The sequence below is a fragment of the Hypanus sabinus genome, chromosome 17 (assembly GCF_030144855.1).
Source record: "Hypanus sabinus isolate sHypSab1 chromosome 17, sHypSab1.hap1, whole genome shotgun sequence".
NCBI lineage: Eukaryota > Metazoa > Chordata > Chondrichthyes > Myliobatiformes > Dasyatidae > Hypanus > Hypanus sabinus.
The window spans coordinates 79888222-79911226 of record NC_082722.1 but is presented as its reverse complement, the minus strand read 5'-3'; the positions used below and the strand labels follow the sequence as shown (position 1 = coordinate 79911226).

The 23005-nt window shown below is 42.8% G+C and overlaps 1 protein-coding gene across 3 annotated transcripts in view; it reads left to right on the top strand.

Annotated features, from left to right (window-relative positions):
• The window catches only part of LOC132407065 (granule associated Rac and RHOG effector protein 1-like), a 244548-nt gene that overhangs the window by 45424 nt on the left and 176119 nt on the right, over window positions 1-23005 (top strand). Inside the window, exon 2 of one of the 3 annotated variants that reach the window (XM_059993320.1) lies at window positions 10182-10325. The exons of the other annotated variants lie outside the window; for them this stretch is intronic. The gene's annotated coding sequence lies outside the window, so the exon portion shown is untranslated. The remainder of the gene's footprint in view (window positions 1-10181; window positions 10326-23005) is intronic. 3 annotated transcript variants of the gene reach the window in all.

Genomic DNA, 23005 nt, shown 5'->3' with positions numbered 1-23005 from the left:
TAACAAATTCAAGTTGAACTCAGTCATATTGTGATCACTGCCTCCTCAGGATTCAGGTTCATTACATAACACCCAAACTAGTATAGCTGACCCCCTAGTAGGCTCAATGACAAACTGCTCGAAAAAGCCATCTGATAGGCATTCAACAAACTCACTCTCTTGGGATCCATTTCCAATATGATTTTCCCAAACAACCTGCCTGTTGAAATCTCCCATGACTTTAGTCCTTTTTATACGCTGATTCTATTTCCCGTTGTAATCTGTGGTCCATGTCCCAGCTACTGTTGGGAGGCCTGTATAGAACTGCCATCAGGGTCCTTTTACCTTGCAGTTTAAGAAAGGCAGTGTCCATTATTAAGGACTTCCGGCACCTAGGGCATGCCCTTTTCTCTTTTTTTAATGTACAGTATATCTGTTTTTGCACATTTTAAAAATCTATTCAATATACATAATTGATTTACTTGTTTATTACTATACTTTCATTTATTTTTTTCTCTCTCTCTGCTGGATTATGTATTGCATTGAACTGCTGCTGCTAAGTTAACAAATCTCACGTCACATGCAGGTGATAATAAACCTGATTCTGATTCTGAACTCAACCTCGAGAATTCAACATCTTCAGATCCTATGTCACATTTTTCTACTGATATGCCATTCTTTACCAGCAGAGCCATGCCATCCCCTCTGCCGAGCTTGCTATCCCTCTGATACAATGTGTAACCTTGGACATTCTGCTCCCAACTACAACCATCCTTCAGCCATGATTCAGCGATGGCCATAACATCATACCTGACGATATGTAATAGTGCAACAAGATCATCCATCTTATTTCTTATACTCCGTGCATTGAGATATAACACTTTTGAGTACTGTATTTGCTCCCTGTTTTGATACTGCATCCCTAATGCATGGATGGCTGCAATTATGTCTTATCATCTGTCTGCCCTTCCTGACAGTCTGACTGCACGTTGTCTTTGCTTTTTTTTTACCATCCATCCTATCCCTTAACTCCAGTTCTCACCCCCCCCCCCCGCCAAAATAGTTCAAGCCCTCCCCAACAGCTGTAACAAACCTGCCCGCAAACCTCCCCTCAGGTTCAGGTCAATTTTGAACAGGTCATAGCTCCCCCAGATGATCCTGATGACATAACACCCACACAGACACAATTCCTCCAAACCACGAGTGCACCCACAAAATGTTTATTGCACACAGAACATAAAACAAAACAGTATCATAGATAATAAAATATAAATAAAATGTATGTAATGAGCCGCACAGGTAAAAGCTAAACAGCTGGCAGGGTTTTCTCTGTGCTCCATTTTCCTCCCACAGTCCAAGCACCTGCTAATTGGTCATTACAAATTGTCCTGTGATTAGGCTGGGGTTAGATTGGTGGCTTGCTGGACAGTGCAGCTCGTTGAGCTGGAAGGGCCTGTTCTGTGCTGTATCCCTAAATAGAGCAAAACTAATAGTGAGGTAAGGTTCATTACTGATTGATCTGTGATAGTGTTTGTAAACTCAGGCTATTCCTGGGTTAGAAGTACACAATTTATGGGCACCTCCACATATGAATGAGTTCAGAAGTCTGACGTACATACTTTTGTTCTAACGAATGGCAGAACTAGTTTCCACACACTCTGCTTTTTACAATAGACAATAGGTGCAGAAGTAGACTATTCGGCCCTTCGAGCCTGCACCGCCATTCTGAGATCATGGCTGATCATCTACTATCAATACACGGTTCCTGCCATAAAATACCTATCTAGCTCCTTATTGAAAGCATCCAGAGAATTGGCCTCCACTGCCTTCTGAGGCAGTGCATTCCACACCCCCACAACTCTCTGGGAGAAGAAGTTTTTCCTTAACTCTGTCCTAAATGATCTACCCTTTATTCTTAAACCATGCACTCTGTTACTGGACTCTCCCAGCATCTGGAACATATTTCCTGCCTCTATCTTGTCCAATCCCTTAATAATCTTATATGCTGCAATCAGATCCCCTCTCAATTTCCTTAATTCCAGCGTGTACAAGCCCAGTCTCTCTAACCTCTCTGCGTAAGACAGTCCGGACATCCCAGGAATTAACCTTGTGAATCTACGCTGCACTTCCTGTACAGCCAGGATGTCCTTCCTTAACCCTGGAGACCAAAACTGTACACAATACTCCAGGTGTGGTCTCACCAGGGCCCTGTACAAATGCAAAAGGATTTCCTTGCTCTTGTACTCAATTCCCTTTGTAATAAAGGCCAACATTCCATTAGCCTTCTTCACTGCCTGCTGCACTTGCTCATTCACCTTCAGTGACTGATGAACAAGGACTCCTAGATCTCTTTGTATTTCTCCTTTACCCAACTCTACACCGTTCAGATAATAATCTGCCTTCCTGTTCTTACTCCCAAAGTGGATAACCTCACACTTATTCACATTAAACGTCATCTGCCAAGTATCTGCCCACTCACCCAGCCTACCCAAGTCACCCTGAATTCTCCTAACATCCTCATCACACGTCACACTGCCACCCAGCTTAGTATCATCAGCAAACTTGCTGATGTTATTCTCAGTGCCTTCATCTAAATTGTTGATGTAAATCGTAAACAGCTATGGTCCCAATTCCAAGCCCTGTGGCACCCCACTAGTCACCACCTGCCATTCCGAGAAACACCCATTCACTGCTACCCTTTGCTTTCTATCTGCCAACCAGTTTTCTATCCATGTCAGTATCTTCCCCCCAATGCCATGAGCTCTGATTTTACCCCCCAATCTCCTATGTGGGACCTTATCAAATGCCTTCTGAAAATCGAGGTACACTGCATCCACTGGATCTCCCTTGTCTAACTTCCTGGTTACATCCTCGAAAAACTCCAAGAGATTAGTCAAGCATGATTTGCCCTTGGTAAACCCATGCTGGCTCGGCCCAATCCTGTCACTGCTATCTAGATATGCCACTATTTCATCTTTAATAATGGACTCTAGCATCTTCCCCACTACTGATTTTAGGCTGACAGGACGATAGTTCTCTTGTTTTCTCCCTCCCTCCTTTCTTAAAAAGTGGGATAACATTAGCCATTCTCCAATCCTCAGGAACTGATCCTGAATCTAAGGAACATTGGAAAATGATTACCAATGCATCCGCAATTTCCAGAGCCACCTCCTTTAGTACCCTAGGATGCAGACCATCTGGACCTGGGGATTTGTCAGCCTTCAGTCCCATCAGTCTTCTCATCACCGTTTCCTTACTGATGTCAATCTGTTTCATTTCCTCTGTTACCCTATGTACTATGTACTAGGTATCCTATTTTAGTAATTGTTTGTTAGATTCAGAATCAGTGACATGTATTGTGAAATTTGTTTTGTGAAAATACTAAAGTGCAAGACGTAAGAAGTAATAAAATATAAAGCAAGAGTGGAATAACGCAGCAGTGTTCATGTACCATACAGAAATCTGATGGAATGGAAGAAGCTGTTCCTGAATCATTGGGTGTGTATCTTCAGGCTTCTGTACTTCCTCCCTGTTGATAGTGATGAGAAGAGGACGTGTCCTGGGTGATGTATGCCACCTTCTTGAGTCATCACCTTTTGCAGATGTACTTGATGCTGGGGGGACCAGTGCCCATGATGGAGCTGGTTGCGTTTGCAACTTTCTTTAGCTTTTTTCCATCCTGTGCTTCAAACTTCCATACCAGAAGATGATACAGCCAGCTCTCTACAGTACATCTGTAGAACTTGGCTAGTCTCTAGTGACATACTAGATCTGCCTAGACTACTTACTGGGAATGTATGCTTATGGCAGTGTTCATTGCAACACTCGGTAGGTATGGTTACCACAGAGGGATTTTTGTGTATTTTATGACTTAAGGCCAAAATCAACCAGTGAACCTCTGTAAAATACGTTGGCTCATAACTGGCAATCACAGTATTCAAGATTGTTTAATGTCAATTCCAGTACACAAGTGTAAAGGAGAATGAAATAATTGTTACTTTGGATCTAATGCAGCACAAAGAAGCACAATAAAATAAAGAACAAAAATAATTAAAAAACCAATAAATATAAATGTTTAAGATAGCTTGTATTCATTGATTTTATGTCCATAAAGTGATATTAGTCTCCTTGTACACAGTCATGTGTACATAAGGTGTCTCTGACAGGAAATGACAAAGTAGGGGTGGTTAGGGGTGTGGAGGGGTGGGTTAGGGATGGAGGTGTTCATCAGCCTTTCTGCTTGGGAAAAGTAACTTGTTGAGTCTGGTGGTCCTGGTGTGGATACTACATAGTCTTTTCCTGGATGGGAGTGGGACAATATTAAACAGGAATACAATTAATAATTAACAACCTTTACAATGCATTTAAAGGTCCTGGAGTTTATTCACAGGTTTTGCAGATTGTTGACTTTTCTGTATGTGCATACTCCCACCTTTCCCACAGAAGGATTGTCTACTTGTGTGAATCTTAAATCTATGTTAATACATTTAAGTTTTCTGCCATAGTTGGATGCATTGGTAAGGGAGATGAGGCTGAGTACAGGGCTATGATGGGAAACTTTCTCACATGGTGCGAGCAGAATCATCTGCAGCTTAATGTGAAAAAGACTGAGGAGCTGGTGGTGGACCTGAGGAGGGCTAAGGTACTGGTGACCCCTGTTTCCATCCAAGGGGTCAGTGTGGACATGGTGGAGGATTGCAAATACCTGGGGATACAAATTGACAATAAACTGGACTGGCAAAGAACACTGAGGCTGTCTACAAGAAGGGGCAGAGCCGTCTCTATTTCCTGAGGAGACTGAGGTCCTTTAACAGCTGCAGGATGATGCTGAGGATGTTCTACAAGTCTGTGGTGGCTAGTGCTGTTATGTTTGCTGTTGTGTGCTGGGGCAGCAGGCTGAGGGTAGCAGACAGCAACAGAATCAACAAACTCATTCGTAAGGCCAGTGATGTTGTGGGGGTGGAACTGGACTCTCTGACGGTGGTGTCTGAAAAGAGGATGCTGTCCAAGTTGCATGCCATCTTGGACAATGACTCCCATCCACTCCATAATGTACTGGTTAGGCACAGGAGTACATTCAGCCAGAGACTCATTCCACCGAGATGTAACACTGAGCGTCATAGGAAGTCATTCCTGCCTGTGGCCATCAAACTTTACAACTCCTCCCTCGGAGTGTCAGACACCCTGAGCCAATAGGCTGGTCCTGGACTTATTTCCATTTGGCATGATTAACTTATTATTTAATTATTTATGGTTTTCTATTGCTATATTTCCACACTATTCTTGGTGCGGCTGTAATGAAACCCAATTTCCCTTGGGATCAATAATGTCTGTCTGTCTTAAGGTGGGTATCAATCACCAACTCCTGTAACAGTGCAGCAGTTCCTTGATCTTTGGCTAAGAATACAGTGTGCCATGTTGTTTCATTTGTATGGGTATTGAGCTCTCTATTTGATCTGGTGCAGACTACACAACAAGAGAGGTGAATGAATACAATGAAAGAAAATTTATTGTGCTTTTCTTTAACCTCCTGTGATTCAGGTGGCTTTCAATTACTGCTGTAGCTTTTATCACTTGAATTCACATTATAAATGGCTTCGTAATTAATCCCATAGTGTTGGTGATACAGAATTACTGATATCAGGATAGGTGTTTTTGGCTGTAACATCACATTAGGAGTTAGCTAGCTTTGTCTGGATTATCTGATGTCTTTCTCAGTCATTGAAATAACCACAAGATAGTTCGCTTGTTGAATGAATACCTTGAAGAGTTTCCCAGGGTAAAAGTACCATCAGGCTTCTGAACCAGAAGGAATAATTGAATCCACAATCTATGGACTCACTTTCAAGGGCTCTGCAACTCGTTCATAATGAAAATCTATCCATTTAATTAATTATTTATTATTTATTATTATTTAGTTTTCTTTTTATATTTGCATAATTTGTTTTCTGTACATTGTCTTTGTGTGTAATTTTTCTTTGATTCTATTGTGTTTCAGATTCAGTTTATTGTCATTTATAAACCACAAATACAATGCAGTTAAAAAATGAGACAACGTTCTCCGGAATGATATGAAAAAGCACAAAACACACCACACAAGAAAAACCACATAACATTTGGTAATCTCCAATCCAGAGTCCGGAGAGGCTGCTGCGTATCAATATCGCGCTACCGTCTTAGCACATTCCCCGGAAAGGAACTACAAACCCATCAGACAAAAGTAAAGCTGCAAGACTTACACAAAACCACATAGTTACATATAGTTATAGTTAACATATAGTTTCAACAGTGCAGACAATACCGTAATTGATAAAAGACTGACAAAGACCACATAATTATAACACATAGTTTCAACAGTGCAAAGCAATACCGTAATCTGATAAAGAGCACGGTTTAAAAGGAAGTCTCAAAGTCCCGACAGCCCATCATCTCACGCAGACGGTAGAAGGAAGAAAAACTCTTCCTTCCATGAACCTCCAGTGCCGCAGCTTGCCAATACAGCACTTTGGGAGCTCTGACCACAGCCAACTCCGAGTCTGATCGAAAACTTCGAGCCTCCGACCAGCCCTCCGGCAGTGAGCACCATCTCTGCCGAGTGCTTTGACCCCGGAACTGGCCACCAAGCAACAGGCAAAGCTGAGGATTCGGGGCCTTCCTCCCGGAGATTTCTCCGATCACACAGTAGCAGCGGCAGCGGAACAGGCATTTCAAAAGTTTCACCAGATGTTCCTCCGTGCTTCACACATCCGTCTCCATCAAATCAAGATTATACACGGCATCCTATTGATAGATTACAGATATTCATTCCAAAGTGGCTGCTGCGCGCTGCGTCGCGCTGCCATCTTGTAACAATTTATTAGTATTTACTTGGTATTTACTGTGAATGCCCACAGTAAAATGGATCTCAGGGTTTCACATCGTGACATATGTGTACTGAGATAATAAACTTTGAACTTTGTAAATTTCTCCTCCTGAAGGTATTGAACTTTCAGCCAGCAGGTAAATTGAAGCTTACGATGAAGGCAGTGGGGATGATAGAAGCCATTGTAGCTAAACCATCAGTTTGTGTTTTGAAAGTAAATGATAGCAGGTATTTTGAGAGACAGAATGTGGATGACTCCATAGGAAAGGTTAGACTATCTGTAGTATTGGAACATGCAATATTTTAAAACCTTACAGTGCTTTTGATCTATAAACATTATCCCTTTCCAAAAGTCCAAGGCTTTGTGTTGTGTGTTGCAAATGTAATCACACCTGGAGTCTTCTGTGGGAGCTTAACCGATCTTGCTTGGTTCATCCTGCTCATGAACAATGATACTTCAATGAAGAACACAGGACTAATTGAAACGTAACCAGTTTAGTCTTGTTGAACACCTACATTAGTGGTCATTAATTGCCCTCATCATGGGGACATGTTCTCTTCTTGTTACTATTATCAGGGAGAAAGTATGGTAGCTTGAAGATCCAAGCTCAACATTTTAGGAACAACTTGGTCATCAGACTACTGAAAGGTCCGTGAGCGCGACCTCATTATCCCTATTTGCCGTCAGACTACTGAATGGTCTGTGAGCACCTCACTGTTCCCCTTCGCCTTCAGTCTACTAAACGATTCGTGAACACGACCTCACTCTTTCACTTCGCCATCAGACTACTGAGAGGTCCGTGAACACAATCTCACTATTCCCCTTCGCTGTCAGACTTCTGATCGGTCCGTGAACACGACCTCACTGTTCCCCTTTGCCTTCAGACTACTGAACACGACCTCACTGTTTCCCTTCACCTTCAGACTACTGAATGGTCCGTTAACATGACCTCACTGTTCTCCTTTGCTGTAAAGACTACTGAACACGACCTTACTGTTCCCCTTCGTCATCAGACTACTGAATGTTCTGTGAACACAATATCACTGTTCCCCTTCACTGTCAGACTGTTGAACATGACCTCCCTTTAACACACTATGTATTTATTTATTGTCACTTGCATTAATTTATTATGCCTGCGCTGTACCGCTGCCAAATTTCGCAACCCAGTTTCCTCCTCCTGAAGTCAGTAATGAACTCCTGTGTCTTGCTGATATTGAGTAACAGGTTGTTGTTATGGTACCACTCAGCCAGATTGTCAGTCTCCCTCCTATGTTCTGATTTGTCACCAAATTTGATTTGACATGATTTCAATATTTAAAGAGAGGTTTGGATAAGTACATGGATAGGTATGGAGGGCTGTGGTCCAGATGCACGTCAGTGGGTTTAGGTAGAATAACAGTTCAACATGGACTAGGAGGCTGCATCTGGAGTATTGCATACAGTTCTGATTGCCCCATTATGGAATGGATGTCGAGATTTTGGACAGCATGCAGAAGAGGTTTACCAGGATGTTTCATTTATTAGAGGGCATGTGCTTTTACGAGACGTTGGACAAACCTGGGGTGTTAACTTTGGAGTGTTGGAGGGTGAGGGGAGATTTGATTGAGGCTTATTAGATAATGAGAGGCATAGATAGAATAGACAGACAGGTTAAAATGTCTAATACCAGAGGGCATGCAGTTAAGGTGAGGGGGTAATTTCAAAGGGGCAATTTTTTTATTTGCAAAGAGATGGGTACCTGGAATGTGCTGCCTTGGGTGGTGATAGAGGCAAACACATTAGAGACTTTTAAGAGACATTTAGATAGGCACATGAATGTGAGGAAAATGGTAGGATATGGATATTGTGCGGGCAGAGGAGATTAGTTTATTTAGACATTTGATTTTGAATGCAATTGGTTCAGCATACATTATGGTCTGTAGGGCCTGTTCCTGTGCTATACGGTTCTATGTTCCAGATGGACCAAAGATTCTGTAGTGCTCTGATTCTATGATGTGAGGAATGGAGAATTCATATACTGGGTTAACAGTAGAGACCTTCCTCTTGCTTTCATCTTTGTGAGAGCTGTAATATTTTGTGTTTGGCTTAACTCCTAGTAGTACATGTGAACAACTGACATTGTATCTCTTTTTCTTGATGCATTTGTTAGCACTCTTATTTCAGGATTTTTAAATCTTTTCTTCCTGAAGATTAGATGTATTTATAAAGCCTGCCATCACTCTACTGAACTGCATGTCTTTTGCTATGCATTCTGTGGATCTTTGTTTCTTTGTTGGATTACTTTTCTCTTCTCCCACTTCGCCTTGATCTTTTCTTCTCTATCCACATTGGAGAACGTAAAACAGTATGGCACAGTACAGGTCCTTCCATCCGTGATGTTATGCTGATCCTTTGGACCATGAGACATGGGAACAGAATTAGGCTGTTTAGCTCATTGAGCCTGTTTTGCCATTTCATCATGCCTGATTTATTATTCCTCTCAACCCCATTCTTCTGCCTTCTCCATGTAAACTCCATGTAATTAGTCCCTGACTAATTGAGAACCTATCAATGTCCACTTTAATTATCTCAGTGACTTGGCCTCCACAGCCATTTGAGGCAGTGAATTCCACAGATTCACCACTCTTTGGTTAAAGAAATTCCTCTTCATCTCTGTTCTAAATGTATGCCCTTCTATTCTGAGGCTGTGCCCTCGGGTCCTAGATTCACCCACTAATCGGAAACTTCCTTTCCAAGATCAATCTAAACCTTTCCTCACGCGTAGCCCTCCATTTTTCTATCATACCTATGCCCAGCTAGGAGACTCTTAAATGTCCCTAATGTATTTGCCTCTACCACCACCCCCGGCAGCGTGTTACACGCACCCACCACTCTATGTGTAGTGGGGGGAGCTACCTTTGACATTCCCCTCCCCTCCCCCCCCCCCCATACTTTCTTCTAATCACCTTAAAATGATGCCTTTTCATATTAGCTACTACTGCTCTGAGAAAAAGGCCTCTTCCCTTCATGTACACTTCTATCAAGTCACCTCTCATCCACTTTTGCTCCAAGGAGAAAAGTCCTAGCTGGCTCAACCTTTCTTCATAAGACTCTGTTTCAGGAACCACTTCTCCTCCATCAGATTTCTGAATGGACAGTGAACCAACTGATGTACACTACCTCACTATTTTTGCTCTTTTGTCAATACAAATTTAATTTAATTTTTAAATGTATAATTATTGTAACTAAAGTGTTGTAATGTATTGCACAGTACTGCTGCTACAAAACAACAAATTTAATGATATATGTCAGTGATGATAAACTTGATTCAGATTAAGACATGCTCCTTAAACCAAACAGCATCCTGGAAAATCTCCTCTGCATCTTCTCGAAAATTTCTACATCATTTCTTCAATGAGGTGACCAGAACTGAATACAACCCTTCACATGCGTTACTTTACAGCTCTCCAACTCCATCCCTGAACTACTGAAGGAATTCACAAGGTATGTATTCTTAACCTCTTCATATTAGTTTCAACCTATGGTCCCTAAACTTTTTTCTCCCATCTCTACTCCTCCCTATCCTCAACTGCCTCTATCTTCCCATCCCTCTGCTGATTTCCCTCATCATCTACCAGCCCCACCTCTCCTCTTCATACAGGCTACCTCCCTTCTCCCCTTTCGCTGACTCCTAAAGCAGGGGTCTTCTCCTGAAAATGATCAAACCCGTGCCTCCAAGGATGCTGCTTGTCACTGTTCTTCCTGCAGTTTGTCCTTGCACTTCAGATTTCAGCATCTGATGTCTTTTGTGTCCATCCCTGAACTTGTGTTCGCTTTCTGCTCCTGCATAAGGCCATGAGGAAGGTGAATCATTTAATGGTTGCCAGCAGTGAGGCTGCGGGGATCAGAGTTTCCTTCTCTTAGATGAACTGCCAACCCTGGCTGATGAGCCCAATTTGCCTGAAGTGACTGGTTTTAAGGTGCCAGTAACCATCTTTTGCTGCTTCTCCTGTCAGTAGAGATGGTACTGCTGGTGCTGTGCCTTGCAGCTACACCCACTCTTGAGGACAGCTTTGGGAGCAAATCCCAAGGAAAAATCTGGAGCTGGAGTCCTCAAGACAGTCCTATGTTGAGTTCAACACTGACTGGCAACTCCTGTGATGCTGCTGGTGCCGGACTGTATTGGTCTCTGCCGTTCCTTGTCAGCTGTGTGGAGAGGGGGAGCCTGCTGCATGGGCCACAACTTGTTCTCCATATCGTACTGCCCAGGCTTGTGTTTTGAATTTGATAACTGGGACCAAACATTCATGTTCGACCCCAACAAATAGAGGCATCAGCTGTGTGGAGTCCTCATCAGCCCCACGTTTCAGCACAGCACAGGTTTCTGCCATGGAAGGCTGTCCTGGTATTTCGGTCTCAGATTCCTTTGCAAATGAAGTAGTTGATTCTTTCATGAAATTCAATGGGCAGAAATTGGTATGGTAGTATTTTGGCTTCTGTACTGTGTGTGATATGTTTTGTGGGTTCACTGTGGCCCAAAGAAACATTTTTTCTGTTTGGTTATACATGTGTACAGTCAGATGACAATGAACTTGATGGTCATGGCACTAAAGTGCTGGACAGTGACCATTTTCAGAAGGATGCTTAACCACCTATTCTTGACAGTTTAACCTGTGTGTGATGCATTTCTTTTTCTGAGAACTCAGGCTGGTATTCTACAGCCTGTGCATCAGTGTCTTTCACTTTGATTTTCATGCTTTTGTTCCTGATACCCAACCAGTTCAGCTCTGCTTCCTTTCCTTGGACTGATGTAGATAGAGGTGGGCTGTCTCTGAGTAGTCAACATCTTCATCTGTCTAATTGTGGCTTCCTCTGCTCTGCCTCTATCTATAGCCTTCTGCTATAGTGATTTTGTCCTTCCTGATCAGAGCTCTACGTATCTGTGTGTGCTGAGCAAAGCGAGCTGACCCACTAATTTTTCATTTGTGTTTAAGGTTTGTAAGGAAATTGTCAATAAATTTACCTTGCACTTACCTCAGATTTTGCGAAGTTGTATCAGCAAGTTGATTCTAGTGTAAAATCTTTGCCAAATTCTTCTATTTCTTCACTTTTCCCCAGCAGTTGAGAAGAGGATAACTACTCACTCCCCTACACTGAACTGTTCCCACAACCAATAAACCCATTTTCAAGGGCACTTTATCTCACGTTCTCAATATTGCTTATCTATTTATTTATTTATTTATTTATTTATATTATTGGTTCATGGTGTGACTGGGTGTCCAGTGGTATAACTGGGTGAGAAGGCTGAGGTTATCAGCATTGGCTGGGAGCTAGCCAAGGTCAAGAACTACTCCGATTTCAAACCCGGGTAGAAATGGTTATCATACGAGGAATGTTTGATGGCTCTGGGTTTGTACTTGCTGGAATTCAGAAGGATAAGGGGGAATCTCATTGAAACCTTTCGAATGTTGAAAGGCCTGAACAGAGTAGATGTGGAAAGGATGTTTCCCATAATGGGAGAGTCCAGGACAAGAGGGCATAGCCTCCAAATAGAGGGGCACCCTTTCAAAACAGATGGGAGAAATTTCTTCAGCTAAAGGGTGGTGAATTTGTAGAATTTGTTGCCACATGCAGTTGTGGAGGCCAGGTCGTTGGGTGTACTTAAGGCTGAGATTGATAGGTTCTTGATTGGACATGGCATCAAAGGTTACATGGAGAAGGCTGGAAGCAGGGGTTGAGGAGGAGATAGAAAAAGGGGATCAGCAATGAATGAATGGCGGAGTAGACTCGATGGGACAGATGGCCTAATTCTCCTCTTAAGTCTTATAGTTATGAACTCATTAGCCTTGAGTGGCCGTCTGTCCAGGCGAAGGAAAACTCTGATACTCAATTTATAGCCTTACGGTTGATGCTTTTATCTCAGCTCACTGTGATTGACTCATGTTGATTTGAGTGTTTTTCTATGTTACATTGACTGTTCTATTTATTATAACTAATTATAAATTGCTGTAATTGCACATTGCACACTTAGAGATGTATCATAAAGATGATTACTCTTCATGTATGTGAAGGATATAAGAAATTCGATTCAGTTCGGTATATCATAGTGGAATGTTACCTGGCCTAAAGAGTGGAATCAGTTTGTGCTCACTGATCCTCATTATAAACCTACACAGAGCAGATGGGAAGAAATGTCCTACAGCGATTGGGGGGGGGGGGGTGGGGGCAGGTGGCAGTGAAACGACAGGTGTTGATGAACTGGAAGTCGTAGTCTCAACTATGTATGTTGGCGGCTCAGAGATTGTACTGTCGCTCCTGAGGATTCTTCTCTCTTGATCTTTGCAAGTGAAGAACCAGCCGTCACCATAATTTGTGGTTTCTGTGTATTTACTGTGAATGTCCACAAGAAAATGAATCTCAGGGGTTGTATATGTACTTTGATAAGTTCCTCTCTCCTGTTTATTAAAAAAAGTAACTGATCTTCCTTTATTACTTGTATCTTCTAGAAAACTAGTGTATGTCAATCTACATTTTTGCTTGTGTTTCAAACACCTGCATGAGGTTATGGGCTCTGAGTTCATTATGAACTGGAACTGGAGTTATTGGAATAATTTTCTATGTATTTTATACAAGTAATCATAACAGATTCATGAGGACACAGATGTCAGATGCTGGCAGTCTGGGTCAACACACACGAAATACTGGAGGAACTCAGCAAGGTCAGACAGCATCTGTAGAGAGAAATGGACAGTTAATGTTTCAGGCTGAGATCTTCATCTGACTGTAAGACCATGAGACATAGGAGCATGTTACTATGCTAATAGTGCTATGTCAATACTGGTGATTGTCGGTCGTATCTGACAATGACAAGAAACTTGTGGGGAAGTGTTTAAAGTTGAAAAGCTGTTGCACTGGGTAGTTCCACTCTCTCAATCTTGGAAGTCTGGGTTCAGTGGAATGAGTAGTTGTCATAAACTGGGTTTTTGCTTGGTTGCAGATGATGACCATAATTACTTCTGTGACTTAGCAGGCTAGGACAGGCCTTCTATATATGCCCCAATCTCACCAGGTATGAGGCCCACCTGCTGCATTCACCTGGTCTAGCCCACCTGTTGGTGGTGTACTGGGATGTGGCTGCTGTCGCATGCAAACAACTACTTGGAGCCCCAGGTGAGAGCTGAATGTCCAGTGGGGCCCGAGAGGTGAGTGAGCTGCCCCAGAATGGACATGACAAGCCCCTTCACCAGAGGTGCTACTCCTACCCGGCCATGCTCTGTCAGTACTGGACACTTATATTCCCATTGTACTGAATCTGGCTGCCTTGCTATTGATTCTGCCCTCTGGTATTATGGGCATGTGTTTGCTGATTTTAATGTTGACTGAGCTGCAGACAGTGATGTGAAAAGCTGCTTTGTGGAGTGGATTTCAACAGTGCTGAGTGGCAAACATTTAAGTAACCTTCAAATGATAAATGATGAGCTTTGATTGTAGTGGTGCCAAGATATTAACAAAGCGAAGTATAACTTGTCTGCAACTGTTTCCTTCCAAATCCTTTGCTTAATTTTACTCTGACCCGTAACCACCCATAAGGATCCTCTCAAATTGTCACAGTTACTAATAACTAATAACTCTGAGGTGGTTAGTTCCAATTTTCCTGCTAGTGTGAGAGTGTGAGATGCAACAATATTTTTAAAGAGTTTGTTGTGTTTGCTCGTCTATAACTAATGAAGCCCTGAGCCAGGAAATGGAACAGAGCTATAGCACAAAATAAACCTTTATTTAATAAAACCACACAACCAAAAACTCAACTGTGTACCCAGAGCACGACTATTGAAACTGTTTACCAAGAACATTCACTGTGTTGGTGTCAGAAGAGTAGTGACACTTGTGGGCTGCCCCCAACACATCCTTGGACTGTTGGTTGTTCATACAAATGACACATTTCACTATGTTTTGCCGGCAGGTCAAGGGTTCTGCTGTCTGCCTCATTTCCACTCTCAGTCCACAATAGAGACACGTATCAGAATCAGGTTTATCATCACTCATGTCATGAAGTTTGCTTTTGATTTGTGGCAGCAGTACAGTGCAATATATAAAATTGCAGTACTCTGTATAACTTGATAGACAACCCCAAGTATTCTTATTACAGCTCCAGGTGTTGGGTTCAGAGTTCTATCCTACTGTCGTCCTGTATGGAGTTTGTATGTCCTCCTAGAGGAAAGTGTGGGTTTCCTCTAGATGTTCTGCTTTCCTTCCACAGTCTAGTTCGTAGTGTAATTAGTCATTGTCAATTCTCTCTTGATTAGGTTAGTAATAAATTGATGGGTGCTGGCAGTGTAGCTCGAAGGGCTGGAAGAACCCATTCCACGCTGAATCTCTAAATAAATTTTAAAAAACTCTCTTGGCATTCCAGCATTTACCGTTGTAAAAATAACACACATGCATGGACTTGTGCACATACTTGCATCCAGACACCTGAATTGCCCTGAACATCCCCTTTAACATTCTGCCTTTAAATGTCTGAGGGTACTGGGAGAGAAGGTGATGACAGCACGGACTAGGAGGGCCGAGATGGCCTGTTTCCGTGCTGTGATTGTTATATGGTTATTGTTATAAGAAACTGTGGCACAAGTATTTAGAAACAACATAGAAACATAGAAAACCTACAGCACAATACCGGCCCTTCAGCCCATAATGCTGTGCCGAACATGTACTTAGGGAATGTAAATCTCTGCTCTCTTCAGAAGATGCTGCATCTTGTGGCATGTGGATGCAGCAACACCAGTAACATACCTGGATTAGAGGATATATGCTATAACAAGAGCTTGGGCAGACTGAGTTGTTTTCTCTGGAACGGCAGAGGATGAGGGGAGATCTGATAGTTTATAAGATTTATGAGAGACAGAGAGTATCTTTTTCCAAGGGTTGAAATGTCTAACACCAGAGGGCATGCATTTATTACCCAGAGGGGGGTAATTTCAAAGGAAAAGTGAAGCACAAGTTTTTTTTACACAGAGTGATAGATGCCTGGAATGCACTGCCTGGGGTGGTGGTAGAGGCAGAAATGTTAGGGACTTTTAACAGAGGTTTAGATAGGTACATAAATGTGAGGAAAATGGAATGTTACCGACTTTGTGTTGGCAGAAGAGATTAGTTTAGTTGGTCATTTGATTGGCTTGACACGACATTGTGGGCCAGAGGACCTGATCCTGTGCTGTGAAATGTAAGCTAAATGGTAGAAACACCATGTTTGACTGTTACTGCTAACGTTAAATCAGAGAAAATCCAGAAATCCTGGTATTACCTGTAAAGTTCATATCAACATAAAATATTAAAAGCTTTGCTTTCTTGGTAAATAACCACATTTTGACAGATATGCCAAGGGGAGCATTCTGACTGGTTACATTGCCGTGTGGTTCAGTGGGGCCAATGCCGAGGATTGGAAAAGCCTACAGAAATTTAACCATCTCCATCATGGGTACTAAACTCCCCAGCAACAAGGATACCTTCAAAAGCTAATGCCTGGAGAAGGTTGCATCTATCTTTAAGGCTGGATATACACATTTCTCATTACTACCAGCAGGGAAGAGGGTCAGGAGCTTGAAAACACACTCAACATTTGAGAGTCAACTTCTTTCTCTCCACCATCAGATTTCTGAACAGTCCATGAGCACTGTCACTATTTTGCTCTCTTTTTGCACTATTTATTTTTAAAATATTTCTGATTGTAATTAATGGTAATGCTTTAAGTATTGCACTCTACTGCTGCCGCAAAACGATAGATTTCCTGATGTGTGTGGTGATGGCCTGATTTTGGTTCTTTAAGAAATAAATTAAACGATGTCCTGGTATGAAAATGCCTTGGCTTTCAAAACACAAACATCAGCCAAACATCTTAACTGTTGTCTGTAATGTGACATTTGTTTTGTTCATGAGGTGTCTCATCATATGGGCATTGTCTCTGTTTGGTATCAACTGGTAAGGTCAGGCCTCTGGTTGTTTGAGTACGTGCTTTGTTCAAGTTAATTGTCATTTGACCGTACATATATACAACCAAATGAAACACTGTTCCTCCGGACTACAGTGCACCCACAAAACATATATTACACACAACACATAAAACAAATATTACCTTAAATAAGTTGTTAATATATAATTCAAAATGCATGTAATGTACAGTACAGGTAAACAATAAATAGTACAGTAAACAGCTTGCTGTCCTGGTGACGAGACTTCTGTGGTGGCAGGGTATTCATTAGTCTCACAGCCTGAGGGCAGAAGCTGTTCCCCAGTCTGGCAGTCCCAGTCCTGATGCTCCTGTACCTCCTTCCTGATGGTGGTGGGTCAAAGAGACTGTGGGATGGATGGTGGGGATCCTTAACAATGCTTCAGGTCCTTCGGCTGAAACACCTCCAGTAAAAGTTACAAATAGGAGGGAGGGAGACTCTGGTTATCCTCTCGGTTTATCTCTTTATCTCTGTATCCTTCACAAGTACAGACGGACGTAATAGTTTGCTGCCCTAGTGACGAGACCTCAGTGGTGGCAGGGTATTCATTAATCTCACTTGTGATTAGCTTGTAATCTGGATGTGACGTTGATATTTCAAAGTCAAGTTTATGGCCATTTGCACATGTTTGCACAGGTGTAATGAAAAGCTTTCTTGCAGCAGTATCATGGGCATGGAACATCAGATGCAACCTATTCACATGAAAAAATAAATCAATTTTTACAGAAACCTCTTAGAACAAAGAGAAACAAAATATACTTTAGTGCAAGATGGTCAGAAGGGTCATTCACGAGGAAATCTGCAGATGCTGGAAATTCAAACAACACACACAAACTGCTGGTGGAACACAGCAGGCCAGGCAGCATCTACGTCATTGTGGTGATTAGGGCAGTGTGGTAGTGTAGCAGATAGCACGATGCTGTAAAGCCAGTGATCAGAATCAGGTTAAACATCACTGGTATATGTTGTGAAATATGTTATTTTGCGCAGAAGTATATATAAAATTAAAAAGAGAGCAAAATCTTGATTGGGGTTTAATTTCAGCTGCTGTTTGTAAGGAATTTGTACAATCTCCCCATAGCCATGTGAATTTCCTCTGGATGCTCCAGTTTCCTCCCGCGTACTGAAGATGTAGGTTTTAGTTAGTAATTTGTGGACATGCTACGTTGGCACCTTAAGTGTGCCCCCAGCACATCCTTGGACTGTGGTAATAGTTGGTGCAAATGATATGTCAGCACTCATGGGGGTAAGACAGTTGACCACTGTTACACTCCCTTCTGCAAGGCTTACAAAGCTCTCCTTTGCCCATCTTTTGGAAAATCAGATCACTCTTCGAACCTGCTTTTGCCGACATACCAGCGGAGGCTGAAACAAGAGGTAGCCAGAGTTAAAACCATCCACTGTTGGTCCGACCAGTCGGCCTCCATGCTGCAAGACTGCTTCGATGACGTCGACTAGAATGTCTTCTGTGATGAGGATGTCTCCAAGTTCACGGATAGAGTCACGTGCTTCATCCAGAAGTGCATCGATAATGTTGTCCCCTGGAAGTCGGACAGGGTCCTCCTGAACCAGGAACCCTGGATCAGTAGTTCTGTGCGAGCAGCACTTACAGCGCGACATTGAACTTACATCGCTGGTGACCAGCTGGAGCTCAAGGAAAGCAGCTATGATCTCCGCAAACCTATTAAGGCTGCAAAACAACAATACGGGGACAAGATTGAGTCAAGATTCACCACAAGTACCACACATGATTGTGGCGGGGCTGCATACCATCGCAGACTTCAAAGCCAAACGTTGTGGTGCTGCCAAAATCGCAGCCTCTCTCCCAGATGAGCTCAATCGCTTTTATGCTCAGTTTGACGTCGCTAACTCTGAGCCTCCGAGGAAATCCGCTGCTACAACCTGCAACCTGGTCATCTGAGGCTGAGGTACGCAGATGTTTCCGAGAGGACAGTCGCAAGGTTGTGGGACTGGACGGCATCCCAGGGCGAGTACTCAGGCTGTGCGCAGCACAACTGGCAGATGTGCTTACAGACATTTTTGATCTCTCCCTCTCCCAGTGTAGAGTACCTTCCTGCTTTAAATTATTCACCATTATCCCTCTACCAAAAAAGACCAAGGTCACATGCCTGAACGACTGGCAAATGCTTTGAGAGGCTGGTCAAGGATTACATCTGCAGCTTGCTACCACCCAAACTGGACCGCCAACAATTGGCCTACTAACACAACCAATCAATAGACGACACAAAAGCCACTGTTTTACGTATCATCCTTATACATCTGGAGAAGAAGGATGCTTATGTGAGAATGTTGTTCTTGGACTACAGTTCAGCATTCAGCATAGTTCCATCCAGGCTCAACAGAGACCTTGGCCTTGACCCTGCCTTGTGCAGCTGGATCCTGGACTTCCTGTCTGGTCGCCAGCAAGTGGTAAGAGCGGGCTCTCTCACCTCTAGCACTCTGACTCTCAATACAGGAGCCCCTCAGGGCTTATAACTGAGTATTCTCCTTTACTCCCTGTATACCCATGGCTGTCGCCACCCACAGATCTAATCTGCTAATTAATTTTGCTGACAACACTACATTGATTGGCTTCATCTTGAACAATAACAAGGTGGCCAACAGGGAAGAAATCATCTCTCTCCTACACAACAGTGTCAAGAAAACAACCTGTCCCTCAATGTTGCAAGAACAAAGGAGCTGGTTGTGGATTACAGGAGGAATGGAGATGGGCTAACCCCTATTGACATCAATGGAACTGGGGTTGAGAGGGTAAACAGCTTTAAGTTCCTTGGCATTCACATCACTGAGGAACTCACGTGGTCTGTACATACCAGCTGTATGGTGAAAAAGGCACAACAGCACCTCTTTCACCTTCAGACAGTTGAAGTTTGGTATGGGCCCCCCCAAATCCTAAGAACTTCCCACAGGTGTACAGCTGAGGGCATCCTGACTGGCTGCTTCACTGTCTGGTATGGGAACTGTACCTCCCTCATTCGCAGGACTCTTGAGTGGTGCTGACAGCCCAGCGCATCTGTAGTTGTGAACTTCCCGTGATTCAGGACATTTACAAGGACAGGTGTTTGTAAAAAGAGCGTGTAGGATCATTGGGGACCCGAGTCACCCCAACCACAACCTATTCCAGCTGCTACCATCCGGGAAATGGTACTGCAGCATAAAAGCCAGGAACACCGGGCTCCATAACAGCTTCTTCCACCAGGCCATCAGACTGATACACTCAAATCAGCATGAGTTAATTCTACGTTACATTGACTGGTCTATTTATTATAAATTATTATAAATTATTATGATTGCACATTTAGACAGAGATGTAACAAAAGATTTTTACTCACGTACGTGAAGGATGTAAATTAAAGTCAATTCAATTCAAAATGATGCATTTCACTATGTTTTGGCATACACGTGACAAATCAAGCTAATCTTTATTTCTAATAGTGTGCAACTAGCTGGTAGTGGGTGGGGGGTGTTTATGAATGTGATCTGAAAGGGGAGAGCACTAGGTGGAGGGAATGGTGGATTTGCTGGCTTTTGTTTGAGTTGACTTGATGATTTGCTGCAGAGTATTTTCCACACGGTGCACACTGCAGTCACAGTGATGGATGGAATACTGCTCCACTAAGGCCTCCTTGTTCTGCTATTGAGCTTTTGGCAGCTCACAGTGTTTTCAGTGGAATTGATTAGCAGGGGATTACCGTGTATGTACAGGTGTGATGGAGAGAATGTGGTTTACAGTAAATCGAGTGAAGTGCAGCAAATAAGCAGAGCTGCCTACACCACCCCCCCCCCCACCCAATCAAGGACAGGTATACCGAAAGTGCTGGGAAAGGACCAGTAGCCATGAAGGATCCCATCCATCCTGCACATGGACAGCTCCTCCCTCTCCCATCAGGGAGGAGGCTATGTAGTATCCACACCTGGAACACCAGACTCAAAACCAATTTCTTACCCCAAGCAGTAATTCAGAACAACACCTACCCACTCACCACCCCTCCATAACTCCACCCACCACTACTTTATCATTTTCTGTTAAAGTCACTTTATTACAGACATTCCTTTATCTAGACATTACAGACACTCTGTGTACATACAATCAATTTATGTATACATTTTATCTTGCATATTTATATTTATTGTGTTCTTTTTGTGCTGGATCAGATCTAGAGTAACAAATTATTTAATTCTCCTTTACACTTGCATACTGGAAATGACATCAAACGATCTTGAATCTTCGTGGAGGACACTAAATAGAAGATGGAGAATAAAAGCTACCTTAGCATCGTGATTTTTGATATTTGTTGTAGTGTGTGAACTGGTCAGAAATGAGCTCCAGCAAATGCTGGGATATGGATGCTTTCAACATTGGCTTTAAAGAAGGATGTGTGCGGCTGCATGGGGACGAGCATTGTTCACCTGCTGTCATGACAACTGCTGATACTAGTCATACAGCTTACACATTCCCCGTGCGTACTTTGTTCTAAAAATAAACCTCAGCGCATCATTTTACAGAAGTTATGATCTGCAGCAGACGGTGTGGTGTGGGCTGCCTCTGTTGCGGGGTTGGTTTTGTTGAGTTATCTTTAATGTGACTTATTTGGGTACTTACCTTGAATTGTAGTTTCAGTTCGAGACTCTGCGTATTTGTCAGGTTTACCCTCTGCCAGTCTATTCATCTCCTACCTCTTCACAAAATCTTGATTTAACATCTTTTTCTGTGCTTTTGCAAAAACATTTTATCCCTTTCAGGTATTTTAGACTAGCTTGGATGTGGTATATTGGTAAGCATAGACTGGCTGTGCTGATGGTTCTGTTTCCATGCTGTATGAATCTTTTTATGCTCTAAAACAGCCCCCTTTCCTTACCCACCCACTCGCATGCACAGACTGGCCTCCAAGCCAGGATGGGCCACTTCTGGGTCTCTGACCTGCAGGCCTTGGCCCTGGACATTGGCCCTCCAACATCTGGTCACTAGCCCAAACTCACAGACCTCTGACCTCCTGACCATACTGTGAAAGATTTAGAGGAGAATGCATTTCTAAAGTATGTCCAGGAAAGATTTACCCACTAGTCCCATTAGAGCAGGGGTTCCCTGTCTGTGTTCCATGGACCTTCAGTTAATGGTACAGGACCATGGCATAAAATGGTTGGGAACCCTTGTACTAGAACAAGGGTGGTGGCTGATTCACAGAGATACAAGAGACTTTCTGATGCTGGAATCTGGAGCAACAAATGTACTGGGAAGAACTCAGCAGGTCAAGTAATAACTGTGAGTGGAAGGAAATATTGACATTTCAAGTCAGAACCCTGTGTCAGGACTGAGAGGGAGATCTCCTGTATAGGAGAAAAAAGGGCGAGTGGTGAGGCAGGACTGAAGAGGGTGGATGGCAGACAGATTGTAGCAGGTAGGTGATAGATGGAGGTAGTGAGCTTAATCTTCTGAGAAAGTGAAGAGAATGTCAATGACAGAACATTTCAGAGAAAGATTGTATTTAAGCGTTACATTAGATCAGAAATAGGTTCTGAATTGGGCAAAAACTGGTTTCAATATTAGATTAAATATGGACTTCGGTTGTTGATGTGAAACCAATGGGAGTTGTTCAGGAATGAAAAAAGTTCGAAGCCAATGTTTTCTTGTAAGGATGAAAGGTTTGAAGAACAAGTCCAAGAAAGCCTGGATTTCAAGGAATAGAGAATGCTAGATTAGTTAAAAGTCACTGCAGTTGAGACCCTACAGTATGTATGGAATACTGTAGACAGAAGGTATAAAGGGGTGTTTAAAGTAATTGAGGGTGAAAAGAGAACATAAAATAACACTGATAGGCAAGACCAATAGAAAAGGAGAAACACAGTAGTGTAGTGTTTCAATGTTTTACAGAGCCAGCTGTGAGATTGGGGTTTGATTCCCACTGCTGTGTGTCAGGAGTTTGTATGTTTTTCCCATGGCTCTGGGTGTACTGGCTTCCTCCCACATTCTAAAAATCTACGATTAGGTGTGGGCATGCTGTGGTGGCGCAGGAAACATGGCAACAGTTGCGGTCTGCTCAGCACAATCCTTGTTGAATTGATTTGACACAAACAACGCATGTTTCAATGTATGTGACAAATAAAGTTATATCTTAAAACTTAGGAAAAATCCTGAAGCGTTTTCTAAATCTATTA